Here is a 15,124-nt window from a genome sequence, read left to right as displayed (position 1 = left end):
TATTTATACTTTTTGATTCATTTCTCTTTTTTTGGCACGTGTTGATCAACTTTCCATTCCATGTCTTCCGTACAACAGTAAAAGCACTGAAGCTGCAGCTCTTTGTTTTTTTCTCCCCCACTGTAAAATACTTGCAGGCCCAAACCGCCCTGCGGTGAAAGGAAAAGAAAAAACACGCTGGGTGTAAAATGATACCAGCCCTGTAAAATTAGAGAAGGGGAGGAAGAAGAATGAGCACACCCAACGTAGCATGAGCTAACGACGGGCTGGTGGGCGTTGCTTTGGTGGAGCAGCGAGAAGACCAGCGAGGCATTCCCACACAATCATCACCTTTCGTCCAGCGTACGCTTAAAGTGGGACCACGGGGTCATGCCAGGGCATGGGGGTGGTTGCTAAGGCGACGGGGCGGGGCGAGGAGGAGGAAGAGGAGGGTGGAAGGTTGAGGACAGCCGAGGAAGACGAGGATGGACAAATTAATCTAGTGAGGAAATGTAAGAAGCCAGAATGCACAAACACACATGTCAACACACACACACACACACACACACACACACACACACACACAATCACTCCAAGTCACCCTATTATTATCATTATGCAAGTGTGACTGCAAATGGTCCCCCTGAGCAACAACGGGACTGAGCAATGAGCCCATAAACAGATATGGGCGATGGTGTAGCAGTGTTGGCATTTTTGATGAGGCAGCAGCCACACACACACATACACACACACACACATACACACACACACACACACACACACACACACACACACACACACACACACACACACACACACACACACACACACACTTCTCTTTCCCTTCGACCTCTGCTCTCCGAGGGAAGGCGAGCGCACGCCGGAGGGACTGAGCGACAGTGCGCCCAGCTGCATGCCAACTGTGCTCGCGGGCTGCCCTAACCCAGCACCCAAGGGAGCAAACAGCCTCTCCCCCTCTCTCCATCACCACCCTCTCCCTTCCTTCTCTCGTCCTCCCTCTCAGCCTCTCCCATTGCCGTTAATCTCTCTTCTTTCTGCTGCCGATCGGCTGCCTGCCTGCCTTTCTCCTTCTCTTCTCTCACTCTTCCTGCCAGTCCTAGAGAGTGAGTGACAGGCTGTGAATTGCTCTGAGGCTATACCCAGATAAAAGGGAAGGAGTGCACAACAACACACACACACACACACACACACATTCACTGGAATCACATCCACAGAGACAGACACAAGTCCCGGAGTTGGCGAGAGCAATACACACTCAAACACACTGAATGCAGAGTGACAATCTCTTTGTCCAGTCCCCCCCCGATCACTCCCTGTAATGGTACCCAGCATCATGAGTGTGTGTGTGTGTGTGAGAGCCAGAGAGAGAGTGTGTTTGTACGAGTGTGTGAGAGGAAGAGATATTGCGTCTCAGTGTGCGGTGTCAGGTCTGGCTGTGTGAGCTGACACTGATTATAGTCTTCACAGCTCACTCCCATCACAGGCAACTATAGCCACAGCCAAAGCCCTATATTTTCAAAAAGTTGCAACACTGTGCAAGATCCAGAATTGCTTTTATGCCTCCAGCAGTCCGGCCACCGTCTTCTTGGACTGAAATATAAAAGCCAAACCGTCTAACTGCTCGGCATTAAAACAGAGTATCGGGACATAATGTGACATATTTGGGGGGAAACCGGTCTGTACCTGGTTGTTCTTATATTCTTTGATCAAATGCTTCCTGATGGAAAAGAAAAGATTTAAGTGTAAGCTTCTTGTTCAGCTGCCTGTGACAAAAATTTACATTTTTAACATCCAAGAACTTTGGATAAAAGGTCTGAGGACCATAATGTTATAAAGACTGTGTGAGATTTATTTTTGGTTCTTTTACAATCAAATGACGTAAATAAATAAATAATAAATAACTGGAGCACTAATAATCATCCCCAACCGTTTTCTGTCAAATGCTTGTTCCAAATATCAGGCCGTGCTGCAGAGTGTATATTGCAACAATCCTTTTTGAGAAAAACAAAATAGTGACACTGATGACTGATGCCTACTCTTAGATGCTGACTTTTAAAAGGATACCAAACCATGAGACTCCTTTCTGTGTGCCTTTTTCTATTTCTCTCCGTGTGCTCTCTCTTTTCAGTGTCAATGACTGCTTTATGCCAGATATAAAAAGCAATGCATGGCCAACGAAGCGGATAATGGGCAGATTTGACTAACGTGTCAGTGCAGAGGAGTGAAAAAGAGGAGGGAGGGAGGAGGGAGGTAGGAGGGAGAGGCAGACGACAGGAGAAGGGAGATGGCGAGATTGCAGGAAAGGAAAACAGAGACGGACAGAGACGGAGGGGCGGTGACCTTTGCCCTATCCTCCAACAGAGGAGGCCGCCTGGCATCTGCAGCCACAGCATGCATCAGATGACATGCGACACAACTCTCCGGCTGTGATTGGAGCAGATTGGACCGGCACATCCACGCTGAGTCGAAGGTGGAGGGACTCCGCTGTCACATAAAGGGACAGATGATGAACTGAGCCGACGTCCAGTCAGAGACGGTCCGAGTCACACAACTGAAGCCACTATGAGCCAATGGCAGGTTGATCTGAAGACCCCCCGCCATCCGACAGAAGTGGGGGAGTCCGACCGGATTCATGTGAATGGGGCCGTTGAGTCTCTGAGCTGAATTCTCTGTGAAACACGAGCGTAGTGGACTCCAGCTGACGGAAGCCGACGTGCTTCCATCCTCCCTGGGTCCAGGCGGTGTTCACGTACAGAGCTAAAGCCCTCCTCCAGATGATGTAACGGGGATTCAAAAGGTCAACGTTGTAATAGATAACTACTGGACTCCACATAATGAGTGCATTAACGCGGCAATAATCCCTTTAAAAGATCAACATACTGTAAACGCCCCGGGCTTACATTATTACTGTGTATATCAAGATGCTGTGGCAGTATATGGTAAAAAATAAATTAGTCTAATTTTATATGCTCATTTGCCCACCATTGAACACCATATTTTATTAGATCCTACTATGGCCAGTTTATGAAACGTGAAGGCTCAATATAGTCGGGCTGGGCGATGACATTATATACTGTCTAACGATGTAAAAATGTCTTGTTTAGATTTTTCCTATATCATTTTTACTGTGACGATGAGCAGCAGTATTTACGCTTGTTTTACGTTCTTGCATGTGGGAGAATATTATGTTTCTGCATCACAACATGCAGAAACAGGCTCAGCCAACACAAGAAGAGCTCCTTTTGTTTGTGGAAGAGAAGCTCTATTGTCCAAAATATATAATCCACTGAGAAGCTGTGATAACACAGGTAATAATTAAATATGTATGAATGTTTGACACTGAATGTAAACAAAACGGCCAACAAACAACTGCAGCAAATCTAAGTTATAATAACCAGTGAGGATGAGGCGTTACACCTTACATGCAGTCGATCCAGAAGTCACACACACACACACACACACACACACACACACACACACACACACACACACACACACACACACACACACACACACACACACACACACACACACACACACACTCTAATCTCTGACCTGTTGGCAGGGAGGGGTCGTTTTTTTAAACCACTTTCTTTGACAAATGTTACATCATGATGTTGCTTTACTTTTTGAACATTTTCTTATGAATGGTTGAAATGATTCATCATTATTATTATATTATTATTCATATCCATCCACCACATGCACATCCACACATCTAATTCATAACTGAAGTTCTTAACTGAGGACATACTCATTACTTCTCATTTGGTCATAGAGACGTCTGCATTTTTCTCTATATAATAGAAGTATATGGCACTCGGCTTGTGGTGCTTAAAGCGCTAAAAAATACGATCGCCATAAAAAATACATCTGAAAAACTCCACAGCAATGTCTCTCTTTTAGAAATCATGAGCTGGTTTCTCCAGTGAAAGCCACAGACCTTACTGTGAGCAGTTTCATGGAGGAACACGTTCCCTAAGAGGCGAAGATGCACTCCTACTTTGGGGTGAAACGTCTACGGGAGAAAATCCACCACCAGTCCACAGAGGTGTTTTACAGGTGGGGCCAAGTGTTTTCATCATCGCGTAGATACAATAATACATGAGAAGAAGAAGAAAAACACACATCCACTTCTATATAACATTCATTTTGAGAGTCTGTCGATCAGATCATATTTGAAACGGCACACATTCTGCCGTTCAGAACTGGATCCGGGTGTCGGTGCAACACCTCCATCGCTGGCAACGCTGAGCATTCCGCTTGGTGCTCTGCCTGTTTTCACACCTTTCCACACCTGGCCGGTTGATGGAGGAGAGCGGGGGGGTACTGTCAGATTTGATGTTTTTTGAGAGTCGGATTAGGCAAAAGAAAGCCCATTATCCACCTCCTTGCTTTCACAGCGGCATGTCTGTAACCAGCTTCAACAGTTCCATAGAAACTACATGCGAAGGCACGTCAGACAGACGTAGAACAAGACGACAGCCACGTTTTAGCTTGTGAGCTAGTTCGTCACTAAGGGTCCATCTAGTCAAACATCACAGGTCTGCGGGAGATCAATAACGATGATTTCTAGCTTTCAAAGAGTTCCATCATCTTCTGCCATGAATGTAAGGCGTCTAAAAGCGTACACTGGCATTCCCCTTCCACTGGTGATGAACCGCTGCGGTCCTGATTGGCTCCAGATGTTTGAGCCTGGTCGTTGGGATGGGTGGCCACTGAGCTGCATGCACACAGTGGAAGAATACTGGTTTGTGGGCAGACAGACGTGCAAGGAGCAGGTGTACGCCGTAGTGGTGCAGTCCTGGTGCCCCCCCCCCCCCCCCCCCCCCCCCTCAGCCCTCTGCTGTTTAATGACTGTGGTTCAGCCCTCCGCTGTGGCTTCGCCCCACCCCTCCTGCCTTTCTGAGCCGTTTGAAATGTGCCAGCCAGATGTTGGGAGCTTACACCTGTAGGAGACACAGTCTTTGACATGGTCTCTGTGGATCTGCGAGGAACACACACACATAACCACACATGCTTGACCGTGCACGCCTCCAGATGTACAGGCGTCCATGTGCCCAGCAGAAGTGCATGCTCACGGGGATGCAGCCAACATGCACACACACTTTAACCCCTGGTTTATCACCGTGCACTCACCCTCGGCTTGGCTCCGATGGGAGTTTCCAGACTGCTGGTGGGGTGCCGGGGCATCAAGTTTATGCCACCCTAGTGCTATACGCCTCTCTCCCACGCCTCGCCCTCCCTCTGCCTCCTTCTCTCTGTCGATATTGTGTGCCATTGTGCTTGAGCGTTTTTGTAACTGGAGACTGTGTGTCTGGCTGGTGGAAGCTAATGGAGAGGAGCGAGTGTATGGAGAGGCTATAGGAGAGACAGTCTCCCTTCCTCACATGCTGCTGTCAGAAACCATACGGGCCTGATTAACGACAACAGCCACAATAGCTCTTTATGCATTCACTGCTGGCCCGCTGCCAACTCACCCTCAGGGAGGGAGAGGTGTATACACGGTGTGAGGAGAGAGAGTGTGTGTGTGTGTGTGTGTGTGTGTGTGTGTGTGTGTGTGTGTGTGTGTGTGTGTGTGTGTGTGTGGCAGGGAGAATGTGAGGAAGGTGAAGTAATATGTTCTGATTGTGTGTGTGAGGTAGGTGTGAGGGGGAGCATTCAAAGACAACAATCTGATGCTACAAATCCAACCACACTGATACTCGCTGTGAAATAACATTAAAAATAAGAAGCTGCTTTACTGTGGTGTCCTCTATCTATAATGTCTATCAACAACTCTGAAAATCACCCAAACACAACCCTTGTTCTAAGCAGTAAACTAGTCGTACCCGATCTAATTGGGAGTCGGATGAAAATAGCCCGAAAACTTTATCTCTCTTTAAGGTTGTGTTTTGGGTCTCACGTCTCTACTGATGCTGAATATGTGTGTGTGTGTGTGTGTGTGTGTGTGTGTGGCTAGCTAGCAGCTATCTCCCCTCGCTCCTAACACAGAAAGGTTGAGAAGAGCCATCTTTCATCTCCTCTGCATCATCACAGCGTCTGCATTATTAATGGCCCTGATTACTGTAATCAAAAATTCTTATTTATTTGGAGGAGTCGGAGGAGGGGGAGGAGGCAGCGAGGCCTGGGCTTCTCTCTCCAGACAAAAAACCTTTGGTCTCCAGCTTTAATTTTTCAGAAATAGAGATGCCGCAGTGCCCTATCTTTCCCCAAGTTCGGAGCTAAGCTAGTTAGGCGCACATAAACATGCAAATACTGAGGCACAGGCGTTCAAACTTTTTATTTTCTCAGTCTTTAAGCATCGCATGCACTTGCATACACAAACACACTGCTGTGGTGAGATGCACATGCACACACACACAGAAGTAACTGTCAATAATAGCGTCTTAACGAAGACAATCATCTAGACCTCCAGACAGCCAAAACGATAAAAAGCAGAACGCACTCATCCCTGCCTTTCATCTGGTTTTGAGCTTCTTTTCCACCTCCTTTCCCTCCTTCAATAAAGTCTGTCTGTCTCCTTGCCTTGCTCATTCTCCTCCTCCCTTGCTTCTTCCACCATCCACTCCACCCTGTCTAATCTTTCCAGGCACTGCCATTTGCATGCAAATAGTCCATTACCCAGTGGCAGGGAGACACAGCCAGGAGCTCACTACTAGGTAATCAAGGACAAAAGAAGTGCAGGAGAGACGCGGGAAAGGAAGGGGGGAGTGCAGTGAAAGATCACAGGTAAATTAACATTAAGAAAGAAAGGCACAAAGCGACTTGGCAGACGAAAGAAGGGAGGTGAGGCAAGGACGGGAGTAATACAGCACGACTAGCAGGGAGATGACGTGTTTGAAGAGGTGATTGGAGGCAAGGATCTTTGTAATGTAAAAGTTACAAGTTAAGTTGAAGACTGGAATGAGCAGAGTGAGCTTTGAGTGAGAGACGGATCAAAGAACACTTTCCTGCAGCTCGTCAGCCTGTCAATCTGCTGCAGCTTTGTGAAATGAAACACTGCTGCACTGAAGTAAGCATCCAGGGGAAACGTTTCTCCTCGCGTGCTTTGTCTGCATTTTTTTTTTTTAAAGAACAGCTTGCAACAAATAGCTTGACACTTCGGCAATGCCCATAAAAGGGCAAATTCTCAACATTTCTCTGAAATGTAAGGCATTTTAAATATTTCTTCCCCATCAGGATATATCGTCACTTTGATGGAAAAACATCCGTTCTGCCGTTCCTGTAAATAATGTTTGTATTGTTAATATTCCCCATTCTCACGCCAGCAGCGTTTCACGTGATCGTAAAGGACAAATGTAGAAACTTTAAGTGTTGATGAAAATGGTATTCTAAAATGTCAATGTCAAAGAATGTCAACGCATTCTTTCAGGTAGAAATTTGTCACTAGAGGTGCATTAAGTCTCTCTAATGATACGAACCATAATGGTGCAAATTCCACATTTTCTTTACATTTTACAAATATGCTGAACATGATAAGGTATCCAATATGTTGACAGAAGTAGAGCTAAAGCAATTAGTCCGTTAATTGACTGAACAAAACACATTTAAAATGAATTATCTATTTTTGTTGAATTGTGAGCAAGAAGGAGGAATAATGCCAATCACTAAGCCTTTCATTGCTTTATATGCAAGGATTTCCTATTTCTCAATTTGGGTTCCTGGCATTTTTAATTTGCACTATTTTGTGACATTGAGACCGATTATTGAGTCTAATTAGCATTAAAGTACAGCTGAGGATGGTGGGCGTTACCGTGTTGTGATGCTAGTAGCATTGGATGAAAGGTCTAGAGATCTGGTGACATGAATGATTGCACAACATTTCATGATAATCCATCCAAAGGGTGTGTTGAGATCTAGTGGAGACCAAAGCAGTGGACAAACTGACAGATAGGCTGATGGATATATCCAACCCTAGAGGCAGACTGCTAGCGTTGCAAAAAACACCCAACACTCACTGGTCCCACTCGGAAATGTGTGGATTTGCTGCTTTTCTCTTGTTTTCTCGATGAAAACGGAGTATCTTTCTGTCTTGGACTGTTGAGTCGGGACTACAGGAGTCTTGAAGACCCGAACACATTTTGAAAGTTGCATGCACAAACTTCAGGAAAAACTTCACAGATGTTCTTCTTTCTAATTGCAAACATGCACACCTACAGGATTTGAAAATACCGTCGCATCACACACACTACAGGGTATTATTATGAAGATGATCCATGCCAGAGGGAGCAATGCAACCCCATGTGATGTCATGGAGAGGTGCACCAACGTGCTGTAGCATCAGCTGCTGCAGGTCTCTCATTGGCTATTGTGTCCCAGTTGGTCGTAATCATCCAAGTATCAAACATGGTCCCAGACCAGATTCCTGGGACCATGGTCTGGGACCATAACTCACATTGTCCGAGCCCTTTAGTCTGATAAAACAAAAGGAATTTAAGGATGCAACCCTGAGATCTTTGAAGTAATGATGGCCGTTTTGTTTTTTTAACCTTTGTGCCATTTTAAGATTCATCCCAAAAGATAATTGGCAGATTATTCAAAATAAAAATAATTGCTAGTCTGGGTACAAGGCAACATTTGAATCCTTGATGCTAACGATTTGTAAAGACAGTCTGTTCACTTCATATTTTTCAGCCGCCCTTCATCTACCACTGAATTAAAACAAGCCGTTCTCCCACCGAACAGCCCCTCATGAGCAACGTTTGCAAGAAGAAGCTAGATCACTCTCTTTTTTCCAGTTGCATGGAAAATAAGATTGCCTCCTAATTATGAAGAGACCACAAACAGATGATGACATCTCAGGGAAATATTTTTTTGAATTCAGTGGTTTCTCTCTGCCACCCTGCGTCCTTTGTCCTTCCTGTACCTGTCTGCATAACCCACGTAACCTTCAACGTAATCCTGCAGCTTTTCTTCCACGTGTTCGTATCACCAACGCCTCACAGTCGGCGCCTCTCTCCCCCTCTCTCTCTGTCGATAGATGCTGGAAGTAGCTAAACTTCTTCTTATGGGAGAAGAAGTGCATGAACGTCAAAGGAAATGAGCTCCCCGCCGCCGCCGCCGCCACCTCAGAACGCCTCCTGTCCCCCCTCCTCTCTGCTCGGCGGTTGATTGCGGCCCGTTTGATGTCCTAAACGCGGCGTGCTAAGATTTGCTCTCTGTTCCTTGCCGAGCCTGTTTGAAGCTCTGCGTGAGCGACACACATTTTCGACGTTACATTCTGCTAAAACGGGCAATTATTTTTTCTCCCCGTTTTTTCTGTTTGGCTTTAGAATGGCAGCGTGAGGAGGGGTGGAGGGGAGCGACGGGAGCAGCGACTCGCACCCACTCGTTCCTCTAACTAAGACGTAAATATGCATGCTGCAAAGACCTTTCTTCTGAGACAGGCGCTTTACTGTTTCCTAAACTTTTTTTTTCTGTCACAAGCATTACTGGAATTACACCTCCTGCAGATATCAGCGCCATGCACCTATTAAGACCCATATATTACTGTCAGTAGTGCTTGGTTGAACAGCCTCAACCACTTCTCAGCATCTCCGACTCTTTCATAAGCTTCCTCTGTTGGTCGTGGGACTAGAAAAGAGTCCTCCATGACATAAGTTGCTGCAAAGGGGTTTCATTCATTGCACGCAGCGCTACTGAAGCTGCCCCCGGCTTGCCTCTTTCTACACCCACTACAGCGGCTCCAAGACAGTGGCTTGGAAAAGAAGAAAACGCTCTAGCCTTGGACCTGCTCCTCACCCACCCACTCATCTCTATATGAAGCGAGGTCGCCACTTCTGTAGGTTTATCGTTTTACAGACCAAAGCTCCAGAGCTCTCAGACTCTCCGTGGCTGCGGGTTCAGCTCGGTGTACATTGGTAACATATGCAGGCACACACACTCACACACTGAGAAACACACTTCTCTCAGAGCTTGGCCTGTGCCCAGCACTGCACTCCCCTTTTATGACCCTTGCTTTATGGTTTATTTAAAAAGTAACAGTCCCTTTATAGGTCGTTAAAGCAGAAATAAAAGACAGCAGACGGCCCGCAGTGGATAGAGGAGCGAGCAGACGCCAGCCAGATTGGCTTGAAACGCACATACACGCGCAAAAACGCAAAACGTATGAAGGGTGCATCCAAGGCCAAGGGTTGTGACCCTGCTGGTGAGGGCTGGGGCTGCACATCATCACTTTACACGCCATTAATCCGGTCGTATATTGTGCCATGACAAGAGTCGGGACAAACAAACACATGTACGGTACATGTGCACACATGCAGCAGCACACAAGGCAGATTAATTGCACATTTCCAAGATCGCTAAAGATGGTAATGCATGCAAATATGCAGCCGATGCAAGAGCACAGATATACGCATGTAGTCAAGTGGGTGCTCACAGGAGACATGCTGGTCGGCATACATGATAGGGATGTATTTTCACTCTCTCTCTCATACTTGCCCTCACACTTTGACCTGCGCGTGATGGTAAAATGGGCATGATTAACTGTACAGAAATGTCAGCCGAGAATAACGGCTGGATGTAATTACTGAACGAACGTGGAGAGACGAGGAAGACAGAGGACGGGACAGGAGGCCAGAGATTACTGCATGCATCGACTCCATTGGTGTTGTAGAGCAACGTCATCAACACATGATGAAACACAATTGTGTGCACATCTTTGCATTGTTTATGTGCTGCAATAATCACACGCATACACAACATCTGACTTGCACACACACATCAGTGTTTAATGTGTCACATGTGTTTGAATGACGTATCTCTCTAACCCACCATACATCCAATAAGCTACATGATTGATTGTGACTCTCCAGCACCAGAATTGCTTGCGAGTGTTTTCCGGCATCGTCAATCTTAATGCATATCTTCGATGAAACACATCTATAATAAAGAGATTTGCTGCATAGATTATGAACTACGGCGCATTCGTGGCGGCAAGCAGTGAGAATAATAGTGTTAGTTCGTATGTTAAGCGTTAGTTCTGCCTCAGAAATTTTGCCTGTGACACTAAATAAATCTCTGTCTGGTTGAATGTAATGTGTGTGGACTGATGAGTGAAGAACGGGGGGTGCATACATGTAGTATGTGTACGAGACAAAGGCAGGGGGAGAAACAATGGTGTGTACATGCTAGGTTTAAATGTGGGAACACAGCATGTCTTCATTTCAAATAGAGAGGCTAAAGGTTTCAGTTTATTTTATTAAAAGGGATTTCTACACAAGACGGATTTGAACGCTTCAGATTGGGCCGTTTTTGTGTTGATTGTTGTTGAATCACTGTGTGCATGCTGAGATCGTTTGCTTTCGGGAAGAGGGATGCAGTGGTCCTTTCTCTCTCTCCCCATCAGCTCATCTCCTACTCATCTAACCGGGGGGGGGGGGGGGGGGGCACAGAGAGCATGGCCATAGTCTTATTAGTGATAATGAGAGAGAGCCACTCTGCCAATTTACATTCGTAATCTGATATTAGCTCCTGCCACCCGCACCGGAGGAGCACACACACATGTACAGGCTGAACACACACACACACACACACACACACACACACACACACACACACACACAATGAGCTATTCATATTCATGAAGAAGAGCAGAACTGCTTTTGGGTGAAAACTCGGTGCTCCCTGAGGACAAAGGCAATCTGCTCCAAACACCAGAAATATCAAACAGACTGGAGACGGAAGGTAACGCTAGCAATGCTAACTGGCTAACTAGTACGTATCATTACTCTCAGTACTCTTGAGTGCTTTTCTAGCATGCTTGTACTTGACTCTAGTATTTGCAGCAGATTTGGATGCGTTTCATTAATATTTCGGGTTTTCATCCACAACTGAAGAATTTCCATTTACTGTAATTTCACTGTATTCGTATAGTGACAATAAAGTTATACCATTTACAGGCTTATTTCCTGTATGACGCTGTAATATTGATGGCATTCAGTAGGATTATGTGAGATGAGCAACTGTATTTATAGTTTTTAAATAAATGAACAAAATAACTAACTACTAATATTTTTCTTTTTCTCTATTGCCTAGCAAATACCCATTACATTTCCTTTTAATCTTAATTTGTATTGGACATATGTGATTGTGATGTCATTTAAGGAGATAATCAAGGATATTTCGAGGATTGATTATTAATGTGCCATTGTCTCAGGTGTTTGAGATTAGCTTGCCTTTCTCATTGGTTGTTACAGCCCTGGCTTTAATGCAACGTTGTGTTGTGGTCCAAAATGAACGACTAAAATGTTTTGTGTGCATCAAATCAATATTTTCCTTCACATTATTTAATCTGTCCGACACACCAGTAGCCGTGGAGGCGTTTACGTCCATGCATGCTCACAGCAACACACGTTGGTAAAATAACGCACAGACGTCGATAAATTCCCTTCAGTGCAGCACAAAATCATGGTAAACATATGAACAGTGACGTGTGTATGCTCTCACACATGCAAACTCACAATATGATTAAAGAAAATGTATTCCCAGCCTCCGAAGGATCGAGCAAACGGGTTGGATCAAAGAAAGCAGATCCTCTCAAGCGAACTCTCAAGGACTTGGTTGAACACAATACGTCCTGACAACATGTTCATGAATATTCCATCTACACTGGAGAGGTGAATCTCTCAATCACTCACACTCCCTTGTGTTTCAATTAGATCCAAACCACCCAGAATCAGCTAATTGTCGTCAGCACTTTAGCACGTACGGCTCGGATCCCTCCGCCTATCGCAGGCTGGAACGGTGACGGAGCGTGATGCAAGCCAGAGAGAAACCTTTTAGCTGTAACATCACACACTTAGAAACATACCGTCATGTTGAACAGCAACTCTCTGAAATCAATCCATTACAGGATGTGGTTTCACTTCGCTCCCTATCCTCATCATTTCAACGGGCCTCTATCACGCAGTCACGCCCGGCATATGGATCGGCGCTGCACGGCATTATCTAATAACTGAATATGCCGCTCTAATCTCAAATCACTTTCTGAGCCTTAAAAGCTATTTTTCTTGATGCAAATGCGATTATGATTATCATATAAAAGTACCTGCAGTATATTATTCAACGCACCTGTTTGCGGATCTTCTAATAAGTGAAAACGAGGCGACAAATATACAAATCAAATGTTACAAATCAGTCCTACCCTTGAAATGAAGTCCAATGCTTTTAAGTGCAGAAAGCAATGAACAGTTTGTATGTGCAGGGAGGCGGAGCTGCTTGGCCTTTTTGAATGAATATGCTGTTTGCATGCTGCCTGTTGCCCCATCGGTTATTGCCTCGCCTTGAAGGCGTGATACAGAGTCCGTCACCCTGAACAATCCAAATACCTCGACTTCCCAGTCAGCTTCTAAACAGGAGGGATTTAAAAATTAACTAAAAGACAGTGGTGTGAACTGTTCAAGTAGGGTATGTGTTTATAGAGCATGATTTCAGTGTATCGTCGTTTCACTGAAACAGTGACGGCATTCGTATCCCTTCTCGGTTTTTCACCAAAACTCCCAAAGAGCTAAAATGACCACCTGATTTATAAATTGGTGGATTGACAGAAACACGATCAGATACCAGTTTTAATCATTCGTAAAATCCATAACGTTACTTTTCAAAGTGAATTTGGCAAACTGTCAGCTTGTCAGATGTGTTGTATGACAATAAGCTGAGCATCAACTTTTTAAAGGACATCAAGCTATTTTAAGTGATTAATGTCAGTATTTCTTCTCAAGACCGAAGAAGAACGCTTTCATTCAAAAGAGCACAAATATTGGAGGAACGCCAGCCTCCTGTCAGCTCTCATTTTATTGCATTTATTTTGGACCATATGTAAATATGATATATGTGGATAAAGATGTCGAATCATCCGTCAGGATGCTGAGTCAGAGTCTGGCTCCAAATTGGGATATACATCACATAAGAGAGGAAAACACATTAATTGGATTTAAAACAAATATGGTATAGTGTGAAGGATGGTGCTTTTGCTCGACTGAATAGCAACCTGAACTTATGTTGTTTTCCCTCTTCCACTGAAGAATAATCTCAGTGACCTTCTGGCCTTTCCGTTTCTCTCTTACTGGTTATAGTGTTAACCTGTGACCTCCAAATCTGTAGTTTTCTAAACACTTTCCACTCTGCGTTTATCCATTACAGTGAGCTGCATTAACCTAACTTTGTGCCTCAAAGTGCATAAACCCTGTTACCTTCGTGGAAACATACAGCCAACCTAAACATGGTGTGTGTGCTGCATTCAGTGACTTCCAATATCGTGTGTTTGTCTCCGTGCACACTGCCAATGTACTGAAGCACACTCTCTCACCAATTACCTGCCTGCATCTCCCCGTCCGTGTTGTGTGATTGAGAGAGGGAGTGAGAGGAGGAGAGAGTGTGTCTGTGTGTGTTTGTGTGAGAGTACCTGTATGTGTGTGTGTGTGTGTGTGTGAGAGAGAGAGAGAGAGAAATGTGTGTCTGCGTCTCATTCTTCTGCCTCTGTTTCCCCTCCGGATCTCATGTATAATTTATGGACCTCTCATGAATATGCTAATTAGCCCGTGTGCAGGGAGAGGTGAGAGGGCTTCCCCTATTCTATTCTTACATTCGTCTGATGAGAGAGGGATGGAAAAGAGAGAGAGATGGGGGGGGGTCTGGGAATGTGTGCTGCTGGAGAGGAAAGGGAAGAGGTGAATGAGGGGAAAGACGAAGGGCAGGGAAGGAAAACGCTGCAAGGAGAGAATGTGGAAATACATTTATGAAATCCCTGGCGTTCCACAAATAAGCATCGTGGCAATATGGACGAGCCCATGTTGTGCTATATTGTGTTGGAGACAAATGAATCACCCATGCTGGGGGGACGTGGAGAGGCGAGATTGGAAGAGGTAGTGAGAGAAAGTGGGAGATGAGAGGGGGAAGGAGAAACAGTTGTCATTGTTCCATCAGCATTTCAGTCGTGTTCTGAAAGGCTAGACAGGCAGGCAAATAGGGCCGTTACTCCACTTTCAATGCTTCTCCATAAATAGATGATAGGTGCCGAGTTTCTGAAGATGCTGAAAAACACCTTCCGAGGATCGCTCGAGACAAAAGGCAAGAAGAGGGTGACGCAAGCCGAGCACTAATCAGATAAATTGCAGGGAAA

At 45.2% G+C, this 15,124-nt stretch overlaps 1 protein-coding gene across 1 annotated transcript in view; it reads right to left on the bottom strand.

Annotated features, from left to right (window-relative positions):
- Positions 1-15,124, bottom strand: part of cadm4 (cell adhesion molecule 4) — a 216,598-nt gene that overhangs the window by 195,186 nt on the left and 6,288 nt on the right. The window lies entirely within an intron of this gene.

This window comes from Eutrigla gurnardus, assembly GCF_963514095.1.
Source record: "Eutrigla gurnardus genome assembly, chromosome: 14".
Classification (NCBI taxonomy): domain Eukaryota; kingdom Metazoa; phylum Chordata; class Actinopteri; order Perciformes; family Triglidae; genus Eutrigla; species Eutrigla gurnardus.
This window is presented reverse-complemented; position numbering and strand designations above follow the sequence as displayed.